The sequence below is a fragment of the Clytia hemisphaerica genome, unplaced genomic scaffold (assembly GCF_902728285.1).
Source record: "Clytia hemisphaerica strain Z4C2 unplaced genomic scaffold, Clytia hemisphaerica genome assembly, whole genome shotgun sequence".
Taxonomy (NCBI): Eukaryota; Metazoa; Cnidaria; class Hydrozoa; order Leptothecata; family Clytiidae; genus Clytia; species Clytia hemisphaerica.
The window spans coordinates 201,841-215,145 of NW_027104115.1; positions in this window are offsets into that span (position 1 = coordinate 201,841).

The following is a 13,305-nucleotide window of genomic DNA, read 5'->3' on the forward strand; positions in this document are numbered from 1 at the left end:
AGGACCGTTGGTGCGAATGCTTGCTTGATGTTTGTCAGAATTGGACGTGTCTTGATGAAATTATATGATGATAATATGGTAATGGATGGATCATCTGGAAGTGATTTCTTTGGTTGAATGTAGCAGTATTTAAATCAGTGTATTCATTGATCTCAAAGATGGCCTCTTCAAGCCCTGTCATCAACCGTGGCCCATGTTGCTTGGCCAGTGTTTTAAATTATATCGTTCATTTGGAGAGAGTTGGCAAAATTAAGTTGTCTCGATATCAATTCAATGATATTTCTTATTAAATTTTACCAAATATTTCTAAGGGCTTTTCTCCTACTAACCAACCATTTCGATGAGGTGGGCTTTTATATTTCAAAATGAATTAGTTAGACACTTTCCACTACTAACTAACCGATGATTTGTGTCGTTTTAAAAACAATCTCAATTTTTAATATAATTGGTTGTTTTTTTCATTCAAAAACATTATTAATAGCAATGCCCACCATCAAGCATATTTCAATTTTCAATAAAATTGATTTTTGAAGCCGGAACTTTCTAAAAATCGCCGGAACAGCCCATTTTCGCCGGAAAAACGGTATTTCTTGAATTTCTTGAGCTGTACTTTATATTTTTTCATGAAATTTTGCACACTGATGCAAAATGTCGATACCTAAATTGTGACGGAGCCCTATTTTCGAAAAAAATTCAATTCTGGCCGAAAACGGCGGAAATATGCCGGAAAAACTGGCTTTTCGGCATTTTCTCGAGATTTCATCATTAGTTTTTTCAGATTTTTTGCTCAAAGATGCGTATTAACAATGCCCAACACATGGCCTAGTCCGATTCTTGAGAAAAAATATTTTCCGTCCGAAAATGCCGGAAATATGCCGGAAATCGCCGTTTTTCTGGATTTTCATTGGACTTTTTCCACATAATTGGTTATTTTTTCATTCAAAAACATATCAATAAAATTCCCCCATCAAGCAAATGTTTTTCAATTTAATAAAATTGATTTTTTGAAGCCGGGTTTTTCTAAAAACGCCGGAACAGCCGATTTTCGCCGGAAAACTGTATTTCTTGAATTTCTTGAGCTGTAGTTTTTATTTTTTAATGAAATTTTGCACACTGATGCAAAATGTCAATACCTAAATTGTGACGGAGCCCGATTTTCGAAAAAAAATCAATTCCTGCTGAAAATGCCGGAAATATGCCGGAAAAACTGTTTTTTTTTGCATTTTCTCGAGATTTTATCATAAGTTTTTTTCTGACTTTTTGCTCAAAGATGTGTATTAACAATGCCCAAAACATGGCCGAGTCCGATTTTTGAGAAAAATTTTTTCCGGCGGAAAATGCCTGAAATATGCTGGAAATCGCCGTTTTTCTAGATTTTCATTGGACTTTTTCCTTATAATTGGTTGTTTTTTCATTCAAAAACATTATTAATAGCAATGCCCACCATCAAGCATGTTTCAATTTCAATAAAATTGATTTTTGAAGCCGGAACTATTTTAAAATCGCCGGAACAACCTATTTCGTTCGCCGGAAAGACAGTATTTCTTGAATTTCTCGAGCTGTACTTTATTTTTTTTTATGAAATTTCGCACACTGATGCAATATGACAATACCCAAAATGTGACGGAACCCGATTTTCGAAAAAAAAAAGTTTTTCCCGGCCGAAAATGCCGGAAATATGCCGGAAAAAATCGGTTTTTTTGATATTTTCTCGAATTTTCATTTCTAGTTTTTTCTGATTTTTTGCAGAAAGATGCGTATTCGCAATGCTCAAAACATGGCCGAGTTCGATTTTTGAGAAAAAAAATTTTCCGGTTGAAAATGCCGGAAATCACCGTTTAGTTTACTTATATTTCTATGCTTTTCACACAAAAACATTATTCATAACAATGCTCACCATCAAGCATGATTCAATTGTCAATAAAACTGAGTTTTGCGACCAGAACTTCCTATTTATTATTTCCCTACAACCCTTCCTTCTCCCCCAATCAACAATCAATGATGAATTTATTGTGTTGTGTATTTTCGCTAAACGCTTTTCTGACTGATTTTTTTCATTTTTCTTTTCGCATTGCTATCTAACTTTAATCATCAGGTAAGGTAGGTCCATTCAGCATATTGCTTGTTGCTTTTCATCTAGTAGCCATTTAGACCTCAAATTTCTATTTTGACCAAATACCCTTGACAGGCAAAACTCGAAAAATTATTTTCTGTATATGAATTTCCTGGCTAACAAAAAGTTTTTGGGGTGGAAGTTTTGTCTGTTAAGGGAGTGCAACAAACGTTACTTAGCTGAATAGCTCGGACGGTATTTTGGGAATTTTCTTTCGTGAATCTTCCTCCGAAATCTTAAGGTTCAGAAACTTTAAAGAAAGGTTTGTTTCTGATGATTTTGTGATGAGACCGGGGAAAGGATGTACATACTGAATACAAATCCTTTGGATGAAATTTTTCACCAACGTTTGAACTTTCTCTGTGACCATTTACTTTATGCACAGGTGTTTATTTCCTTCATCAAACTTCATTATCGCTAAAAAGGTTTTACCTAAAAGTTAGCTCTCCCCATTATCGCGAAAAAAGCGTTTCATCTGATAGGTTGTACAGAGCACTTTGCGTGGTCATTTAAGCGCTTAATCGCGAATTTTACCAAATGCCTTCATGGTGTCCCAGTTAATTGCTTCCCCTTCAAATTTTTAAAAAATTTGCTCCCCGGCAAACTCCTCCATTTTCGGGAATTGTTGTCAATTCGAGGTCAATGAAGCTAAAATATCAACAAATTAAAGCCGTTTATCAATTTCTATCCGCATAACCCACATTTTTGCCCATTGATTACGAAGTCAACGGGTTTACTGTTTTATCCGGAGATCACTGCTTTTCTTGGTCTACACAATAAACAGCTCCAGGCTTTCAGGAGTTTTACGCTCGAAACGAAGGAAACTAATATGTAGAAAGCTAAGACCAGAGGGTAATCCGAAAAGAATTTCCCGGGGGTAAAAAGATGTTCTAAAATTTCTCACTTTAAGGAAATAATTGTTCCAAGGAATCTTTCCAAATTATGCCATTTTCCAAGGCGCAAGGGGTATTCGCACATTTCCAAGAATTTCATTTTGAATTGCAAAAGTTCGTCCACCACACTGTATGGTTATTATAAGTATCTTTGCAATTCGAAACATAACATCATTGACGCTAGATGAACGTCAAAACGACGTCTCTGTTAGCAGGTTGACCAATTGAAAAAAATCACCGAAAAACACCAAAACTGATTATTTTTTCTTTAAAAGTCCAAACAACGTAGAAAAATATCCCATTTTCGAAGCCCTTTGTAATACATAACGACTTTCCCTGGGACGAACGCTTAAAACCGCTGCTCTGTACAACTACAGTGAACTCTCTCTAATTCGAACTTCTATTATTCTAGCCTTTTTATAATTCGAACTACTTTAATGTCGGTAATTTTCATTGCCAGAGAATTTCGAGAATAAACAAATTCTACTTTTTCTTATAAAGTGGAGAAAAATATTTGTTCTGATGATTTGATTGGTCTAAAAGTCTCTTGCCATAAAAACTTCTAAAAAGAAGATTACCTTGAAAAAATATAAACGTATCGTAAATCATCAATATTGATTTTTTTCGCGGCTTATTAATTTTCATTTAAAATCGCGGTAATTATGGCCGCTAAAATTCCTGATAAAATTAATTTAATTCTCAGTTCCCGTCGTGGTGAAAACCTTTATCGGATTTCTCTGTAATTCGACCAAATCAGATTCCCCGTTGAGTTCGAATTTGCGAGAGTCAATTGTACCATCTGCTAATTTATTAAAAAATACTCTTGCGTGGTGTTAAAATTGGGTGGAGCTATTAATCCCATGTCAGGGATTTACCTTCATTTGGAAACATCAAACAGGAAATGTAAGCTATTGGGGGATGTTTTCAAGCAAATTTAAGGTAGCGAAAAATTGTTAAAATTCATTAGTCATTACGTAATGAATATCAAGAATAGCGGTAAGGCATTGCGAGAAATTCAACAGTTTTCAAAAACATGCCTTTTTCCAAGAAACTTACCTGCTTTAAAAGAACCTTTTAAACAGCCGAAATTGCTAAAATACTATAAGATGATTACAGTTGTCACTCTCTAACTCGACGTTATACTCTTCGATACGCTTCATTATTCGATAATATTGAAAGTCATAGTCAACAAGGAACTCTCATAAACGACGCTCTACTATTCATTATTATTCGATGAAAATCCAATTACCCTTCAAAATTGAATTAGAGAGCGTCAACTGTATTTTATTTACAAGAAAAATTGTCATTCGGATCCTTTTTGTCAAGAAATTTTCAAAGATATTGAATTCAATTGAACCGAATAGCCAATCATAATCTTCTATTAGTCTTGCCTGTGAACTTGTTTGTAATCAAACCCAAACAAATGCAGTTAAAAATTCTCCTTTAAAAAACGAAAGCGTGAAATTATTGGTCAAAACTCAGTACCGGATTTCGAGTCAAAAGCTCGCAAAATACTCTGAGTTAGATGATTTCTTAACATGTAGTTTTTAAGAATTTCTTAAATGGCTGTAAAAACGGCATGTTTACCCCCCCCCCCAAAAAAAAATGATCTAGAGTAGTTTTTGCGTCAAAAATACTGTCCGATGTATATTAATTTCAAAAGACGATCCCACCATTCAAAAATTTATACTGTTGAATTAATTTGCAAAAAAGTGCTTTTGCGTGCTTAAACGTGGTAAAAGGATAAGTTTTCCAAATCAGGAAAAAAAGTATACGAAAATAATGTTGAAAACACATGTCATACCCCGCCACCACCCAATCCCCCCCCCGCGGAATGTTATCCCCAAAAGCACGCTTTCTGAAATTTATTTAATAAAAAGCATAAAAACTCGATTAAGTCGCACCCTATACAACTTTTGTAAAACCTTTTGAACGATTTTGTAGTTGATGAAGGAAATAAATTTCTGTGAAGTTACAGTAAATGGTCACGTGATAGAATTAGTACTGCTTTCTCTTCCGACATCTCGTAAGATAAGTCACTTCCCGTTGAATAAGAGAAAGTTTCGAATCTTGGTGAAAATTCCACACAATGGGTTTGTAAGTCAAATAGTGCCGTGTGCCTGGCCCCGCTATCTCTGAGACGAAATCATCAAAAAACGATCCTTTTATCTAAAAGTCTTTGAATCGGAATATTTCGGAGGTTGGAGGTCGAAGAATTTCTTGAAATACTTAACCGAGCTATTCGGCAATTTATGCGGTTCATGGCGTCATTTTGCAATCAGAGAGAGTAATTATATTAAAAGCTCTCAGATATTTCTTCTTCTCTCAGAGTCTTTTTCGCCCTGTCAAAATGACGTCATTGGTCTCATGAAAAGTAACGTTTGTTGTGCTAATTTGGTCAAAAATGGAAAATTGAAAATTAAATGGCTACAGTGATGAAAAGTAAAGACAAGGGTGTAAAAATAATGACTTGCAAAGTTTACATATTCAAGTATTAGTTCATCGGGAAAATGGCGGTGGCATTTCTGCTTTTCCTTTCCTTTGTCCTCAGTCTGCGAATGTTCACTAGCGATCGAATCGCTTTGTTTTCGGAGAGCTCGAGTAGCCTCTCAGGGCGGATAGGAAAGAGTGCCTTTATATTTTTTGTATTTTTTTTTTGTAATTTTTTTTTGTCATAGTTTTCTCAGAAAATATAGCAACATGTCTTGTATTTCATCGCACATTTCTTGACTATGAAGTATTGGGGTCCGTGAATCTCTTTGAGATGTTATGCTGTTTACGAGTTTACTCATTGCGATACCCGGAATTTGTTTCTAGGATCAACTTCTTCGTTATATTCTCACCAGGCATGTGCGACGAGAGGCCGGTACACCATGCGCTGATTTACAACTTACGGTTTCGATACAATTTCTTCTGATAAGTCCAATCGACGAACTTGATCGATCAATCTGATTCATTTCTTCACACGTCATAGAGTGTAGAGTGTTCCGATGAATTGTTTATACACGGTGGTGTTTGATTTCATGGGTGGGATCGTACCCACGACATTGAGATTAGACGTCTGACTCTCTAACCACTGGACCACGCTCTCTGTCATGTTACCAAGTGAATGATCAACCAATTTCAACACTTTGGCTTTGAGACTGAGACATACAAGGAGAACCTTTAAATTTTGTGATACAAGTACGGCGCATTAACTAAGTTCTAGTTAGTTCACGATTCTTTACGAGATTATTCTGATCCCTAACTAGCTTTACCTCTTCACACGGCTGAGAGTATACCGACCATTGAATATCTAAGTCGGTGGTGTGTGATTTCACCAGTGGATTCGTACCCACAACCTTGAGATTAGAAATCTGACTCTCTTACCACTAGACCACGCTCTCTGTCATGTATAGAGTTAATGACTTAACCAAAACTTTAATACTTTGGTTACGAAACTGAAACGTCGCAAGATGCCTCTTCGAAATTTGTGATACAAATGCGGCGCACTATTCATCTTCGAATTGTTTCATGATTTTTTCGACATTGTTCTGGTCAGGCCACCAACTAGCTTTATTTCATCGCACAGCTTGAGAGAGTCCGAATCTTCCTACTCATATCTACCAAATTTGTCGGGCTATGATGATTTAGTGGCTTCGAACACACAAATTTTTGATTGAAAGTCGGGCGTCTTAACCACTCGACCATGCTCTCTGACAATAAGATAATTCTTCAAGCTGTGCATTTCTTCTTTCTGGAAAGGGATAAGAATGATGTGTCAGGTGTCACAAATTACAAAAATACCGCGCAGTAAAGTAGTGGATATCAAAATTGACTTCCGACCAGGAGTACAGGGCTTTATTCCTTCTCGTGACCCATGTATGATATGATTGACAAAGCCCTCAAAGCTTAAGGGACCCTAACCGGGGCCTATTACGTTAGATGGCAGGCAAATCTCTTTGTTAGTTTAGTTTTAATTCTCTTAAGACAGTAGAAAAATTACCTTCATTACTATACTATACTAAGAATCATTTGAAACGCGTCTAAAGCAGGGAGAGTTTATTTTTCAAACGAGTGCCCGAAAATGGAGGAATTTTTTTCAAACTGAAGAAAGAAAACATTTGTTCAAAATTAAAATCTTGAATTATCTTTTCGTAAATTTTTATAGTAGCAATAATTGAAAAATCTACAAAATCTGATTAATTTTAAACACCTCCGTATTTTTACAGAACAAGTGGACCCCCAACTGGAACCATATCAACTCTCTTTAGGAAAAGTATTCTAAGATTTCAACCCGTTGCAATAAATTGTTCCCATCCCGCTGGGAACGACAAACGGGCAATTTATCTCTGATGATAGAAATTTGAATTGCAGCCAATAAAATACAAAATGTCATCCCTTTTTGCATCTCGTTTCTTCATTTTTATCCCCCCTACTAAAAATTTCTCACGCGTCACTGAGACAGGAGTGTATTAAATGACAACAATTACAAATTCATTATGTTTGAGCCTAGAAATAAAAACAACACTATTTCCATCAATGATACTGAATACAAAAATTACAAAACAACCAAACTTATAACCTAGAAATAGATGAAATTTTTTTTTTAAATATATCTCCAAGTCTTCGAGTACTGTACTTTTTGCTCGCAGGAAAATTAAAATTTAAGTTGACCTTCAACTTCAACAGACTTATTAGTAAGATCCCTAGAAACATTACAAAAAGCAAGACACTCCACTATGAACATAAATCCATAAAAGGAAGCACTCCAAAGCACCACCTACCTACTTTCAGAATGACTAAAATGCCAATGTTTGAAATTTTGCGAGAAACAGGCGTGATTTTGTTTTCGGGGAATAGAACTTTCCAAACAAAAATATCAGTAAAGTTTTATGTGGAAAGAGAAGATTGCCAAGACTAGCATTATAATAATAATATTCGCATTGCTGGGAAGTAACTGTAGTCTGGCAGAAATGTGACATAAAAGAGGCAAAGCTGGAAAAAGATTCCACGCAAGGTTTTAGATTAACATACCTTATCGGCCAAAATTTAGTCGGCCCTAAGTGACTAAATTTTGGCTTGCTGACTAAAAATTTGGGCCAAATTAACTGTAAATATAACCGCTTAGTCGGCCCTAAGTGACTAAATACTAAATTTTGACGAGGTGACTAAAATTAGGGCCGACTAAAATTAAGGCCGACTAAAATTAAGGCCGACTAAGTTTTGGCCGATAAGGTACTCGGAGCCTCGCGATGAGGCCCTTGGGGAAAACCTTGCCCAAAGCCTGAAGGGTACTTTTTGTCCAAATTTACCGTCACATTAATCTTTACGTGTCACGTTAGGTATACACGTTTTTTTGTTTTTTTTAAAACTAGTTCTACCAAGCAGCCTCAATGTTTCTTAAGAAATTGGCCTTTTGAGTCTTAAATGTTTCTTACATGTTTCTAAACTTTTTGACATAATCAGCCTCATGGAAGGCTGGATTGGAAGGTTCTTAAAAAAGCCGAATTAAAAAATGTTATTTTCTCATTCTCAGCCTCAGCATGTTTCTTAGATGTTTCTTAGTTTTTTGGCATTCTGAGCTTCATGTTTCTTAAAAGTGTGTTTCTTAAAAAAAAAAAACGTGTAGTCATGAATATTCAATGAAAAATGTCTCGTGATACCCATTCAAATTATTAGTCTATACTGCTTGAGCAGTATTGCATGATAAAATCTTAGTTCAAAATCGGGATTATCGGGTTTCCGGGTTCTTTCATCGGGGATAATTTCAGGAAATGGTAGAAATCTTCGAAAAATTACCGCACTTTAACCCACCCTCCCTTCATATTACTTATTAAAGTTCTTAAAAAACAGGTAAAGATTAACAGGTTAAAAATCGGGTTATCTTTTTAATTAGAGTTATAAATTACTGTAGTAAAAATGATCCTTAAAATTAGTGTCACTGGAAATATTCTAGTGGAATTTCTTTCACATATGGTCCTAAAAAGCTTCCCAAGAGTGTTTTAAATTTTATAACTTTACAATTGTAAGTAGAATATATTGGGTGTGTGTCGATCTTGAAGGTCGATTTTAATGAGGCGTTGATCAAAAGAATCATTGAAATGATAATCCAAAAGAAATCTTTATTCTTAACACATCCCTACTGTTTCGTAAAAAATCATCCTTCGTCTTCACAGACCCAACATTGCCTTTGGCATTTTATGAATGCTCCGACAATTTTTAAGATGGAGATGAATGGAGAACACGAGGCTTGTATCGTTTGCCAACAAAAAACCGAGGAGGCACTTCGTGTTTGCGTATCGGGAATTGGGAAACTCGAGGAATACGCTAAAGTTCTAAATGACGATCGAATAAAATCAACGTTAGCAAAACAAGCACCTGTCCAAATTCACCTGAGCTGCCAAAAGAATCTCAGCAACAGTATACGAAAACGGAAGAAGGAAATTGCAGATGAAAAAGACCCTGTTAGAAATAAAGTACCTAGAAAGAGACAATCCATGAGTGCTTTTGATTTCAAAAAGCAATGCATTTTTTGTTTAGATGTGACATTGATGAGAGACATTCTAACAGGCTACACACTTTTCTAAAGTAGTCTATCTACATTTTACGTGATACGTTGCTTGAAATTTGCGATAAACGTGATGACGAATGGGCAGAAGAAGTGAGACAGCGAATCGTCCCCTGCGTTGATCTAATACAAGGGAACGCCGAGTATCATGAAAATTTTCGAAAAAACTTTACTGGTATAGCCAACCCTGGAATGGATAAGGAGAGACCCCAAAATAATGAAAAACAAAATTACTTTGAAACAATCTGCGATTGGCTGAAAACCGAGGGTGAATTGCACTCACTCGCTGAGATTCATGAGAAGATAAAAGAAATTGCCGAGTCCGATGACGTGATATGTCTCCCGGAAATATCTAAAAGGAAAACTTGTCGAGAAATATGACTCCTTATTCTTTGCCGAGATGCAAGGTCGATCTGATGTGGTTGTCTTTTGGGATATGTGTAACCATCTATGATCAATGATGAATGATATCAAAACAGGATGCGTGACAGTGATGAGGAAGCGAAGCGAATAATAAAACAAGCCGCGAAATTGATCTTGGGTGAAATGAAGTCAACTCTTTTTGATACGACAGAGTACCCATCCCATGAAATGATCAAGGACGTGAAGTTTGGAAAGTCACGGGTCCCAAGTTATCTTCGACTGTTGATGGAAATGCTGACTAAGAACGAGTTAAAGTAGGCAAACATCGGACAAGCTATTGTGAGTGAAGCGATCCCGCGATCCCGCACCTCACCAATCATCTTTGGGTTGGGCGTAGATAGAAAAAGTGTTTGGTTCATAATGGCTTTTGACCGAACTAAGTCGACTTGAATTTTCCGTGAGCTATGACAAAGTGTCCAGGTTTAAACGCAATGTGGTATAGAACGAGAGCAGCACTGACCTTCTCAAGCAAAATCTCATTGGCAGGTTTGATCAATGGTCAAGTGACAACCCGACAACGCTTGTTTGATATTCCGATGGCGGATTGGCGGCCGCCCAAGCTAAAGCTCTATAGGACCGGTCTAATTTTCCATCAGAGAGGAATGATAGTCGGCCTTTGATGTGCCGCATCCCAGGTCGGGTTCAACAGCCCTTGGGCGTAAACCTATGAATATTTCAGTTAGACCCGTCAATCCCCGAAAACGAGGGCCGGGTTACCAGACCTCCCGCTGCTAAATTCTTGACGCGGTCTCTCAATATTCCGTAATGTAAACCTTCCAGATGTTGAAAATTTTCCCGACCTTCAGAGCTTTAGCGTGTAGCATGAAAATTTCTGCATCTGGGTGCCAGATAACGACAACGCTAGCAACACGTTGCACTTAAAACGTTAGATGAACGTTTAAAAAGTCAAAACATCTGAAGCTTTCTTAACACCCCTGTCTCAGTGACTCGGTGTGAGCAAGGAATTTGACAGTAAAGAAGGAACTCCACCGAATTACATATGCGTGCTTATAGAATTAATTTATGCAATAAATTTTCGGGAAAAAAACAGCAAAGATGGTAGCAAAAACATAAACAGATAACAAAATCTAAAAAACTCGAAACAAGCTGCACAGTACAGCAGTAAAGTACTATGTGCTATCACACTGAAACGACCGCCTTCCATCACGCATCACGTTCGCGAAAGTACATTTTAGATTATTCTTTAAAAACAGATCACAATTTTTCATGTCTCGATTATTCAATTCCAAATAAAAGACATTCAGGGAAAAAAAAGAGAAACACCTGGGTAATCTAGTTAAAAAAACCGAAAGTAAATGGTAGACAAAGTAATGAGCCAAGGCAAAACGAGATTAGCGTACCACTATGAAAGAAACCGCATCCGGCGGTCGATAATGGTTAACGATGACTGAAGCTTTTGGTGTAACAGTTCAAGACTTGGCACAATGGGAAGAGGAATTTGTGCAAGAACTTCTTGATGAAACGCTTTTAGATACTGAAATAACCTTTGTCAACGATATTGGGCTTCTCCAGAAAAAAATCGTGCACCCCCTGTTGAGGAGGTCCATTTCCGTTCCAAGGGCGCAAGGTTTGAAATGCAGTGAAATGCAGTGAAATTCCATAAGGGTAGACGAAAATCCGTCAAAAATAAGCGGAATTCCAAGGGGGGTAATGATTGAAAATTTGTAAAAATTCGGAATTCCAGAGGGGTATGATCCTAAAATTTCCTGGAATTCCAAGGGGGTAGGTCACAAAAGGTTGGACCTCCTCAACAGGGGGTGCACGGTTTTCTTCTGGAAAAGCTCATTGAGATCAAAGATATTATTCAAAAATTCTTAGAATTCGAGCAGGAACTTTTTCTGGTCACTCATCATGATGAACTACTGTTGGAATAACGTTTGTCAGTGAGGATGAAGTTCCTGATATTATTCACAATTTCAAGAACAAAATTGAGGAATTGGAAGCAGAAATTGAGGATGAACTCTTGAAAACACGGTCTGAGTTTGAAACTTTCCAGGATGTTAAAATAACTTTTATCAATAATGATGATGTTGCTGAAATTGTTAAAAAGGTTGAGCCTTTCATTTTGAATGTAACACCAAACCCTTCGTCTGTGTCAGCAAAGGCTAATGGATCTTAGTGTCGAATTCCTTGGGAAGACGAATCTCTAGTCTCCGCAACAAAGAAGCGCAAAGTCTTCAAAGAACCTCAACGTGTTGGCGGCATGCGAATTTGTGAAAGGAAAGTCACCGTTCAACAACACATCAACAGACGCAAGGAACTCTTTCTTGCAAGACGACGATATAAATTATTTTGCAAGAGATCACAGAAACGTGGTCTTTACACGAACCGTCAAACGAGGATTGCAAATGATCCTTCGAGATATCTCTCGTCCACAGAAAGCCTCTTGTAAAGCAGTAATCCATTACGATTTCCGCGCTGAACAGGAAGAGGTTTGTTTGGCTATAATTACAATCAAGGTCGTACTATTTGAGAAAAAAGGGAAATTTCCCAGGAAGTTTTGAAAAACCACAATGGATTTGTAAGCGCTCTAAAGTAGGTATAAAGTTTAGAGTTTGAACCCTGAGTTTTAACGCTAGACTTAAGACTGAGGATCCAAAATTCAAAAAAATAGCCCAATAAGGCTCAGAATATAGCCTGGAAGTCTGCCAACCCATTCCAAATTGAGATATTCGATTAAATTATAGAGATAGCCCAAGATCGAATTTCTCGCCGGAACTTTAAATATTAAGAAACATTAAAATAACTGGGGATTCTCAATATATTTCGAACATGATTGTAGTTCCCGATTCAATAAAGTATGGGGCTTTCGAAGATAGATAGATATTTAAGGAAGTTCACAGTGGCGGTTTGTGGGGTGGTTTGCACATGGCTCTGGCGTAGTTTATGATTTTGAAAGGTCTAAACCGTTATTTGACTTGGGCTATATTTCACGCTACCTTTGCATGAAGTAGCACTAAAGTGGGTCTTTAAAAAATAGATATTTAGATTTTGAAATTCATCTCTGGTGTTTTTGCCTATCGTTCGACAAAAAAGACTGATCAAATTCAGATTTGATTGGATGAAAAAATCGTAAGATTTCTGTAGCTTGCCAAATTGCAACAACAAAATCAAGCTTTTGATAATATTGGACAGCCAATAGCAAGCGAGAACTTCAGTGATAAGAAGCGAGAGCTAAGGTGAGCAACCAGTAAGAAGCGAGAGCTATGGTGAACAACCAATAAGAAGCGAGATCTATGGTGAACAACCAATAAGAAGCGAGAGCTAAGGTGAGCAACCAATAAGAAGCGAGAGCTATGGTGAAC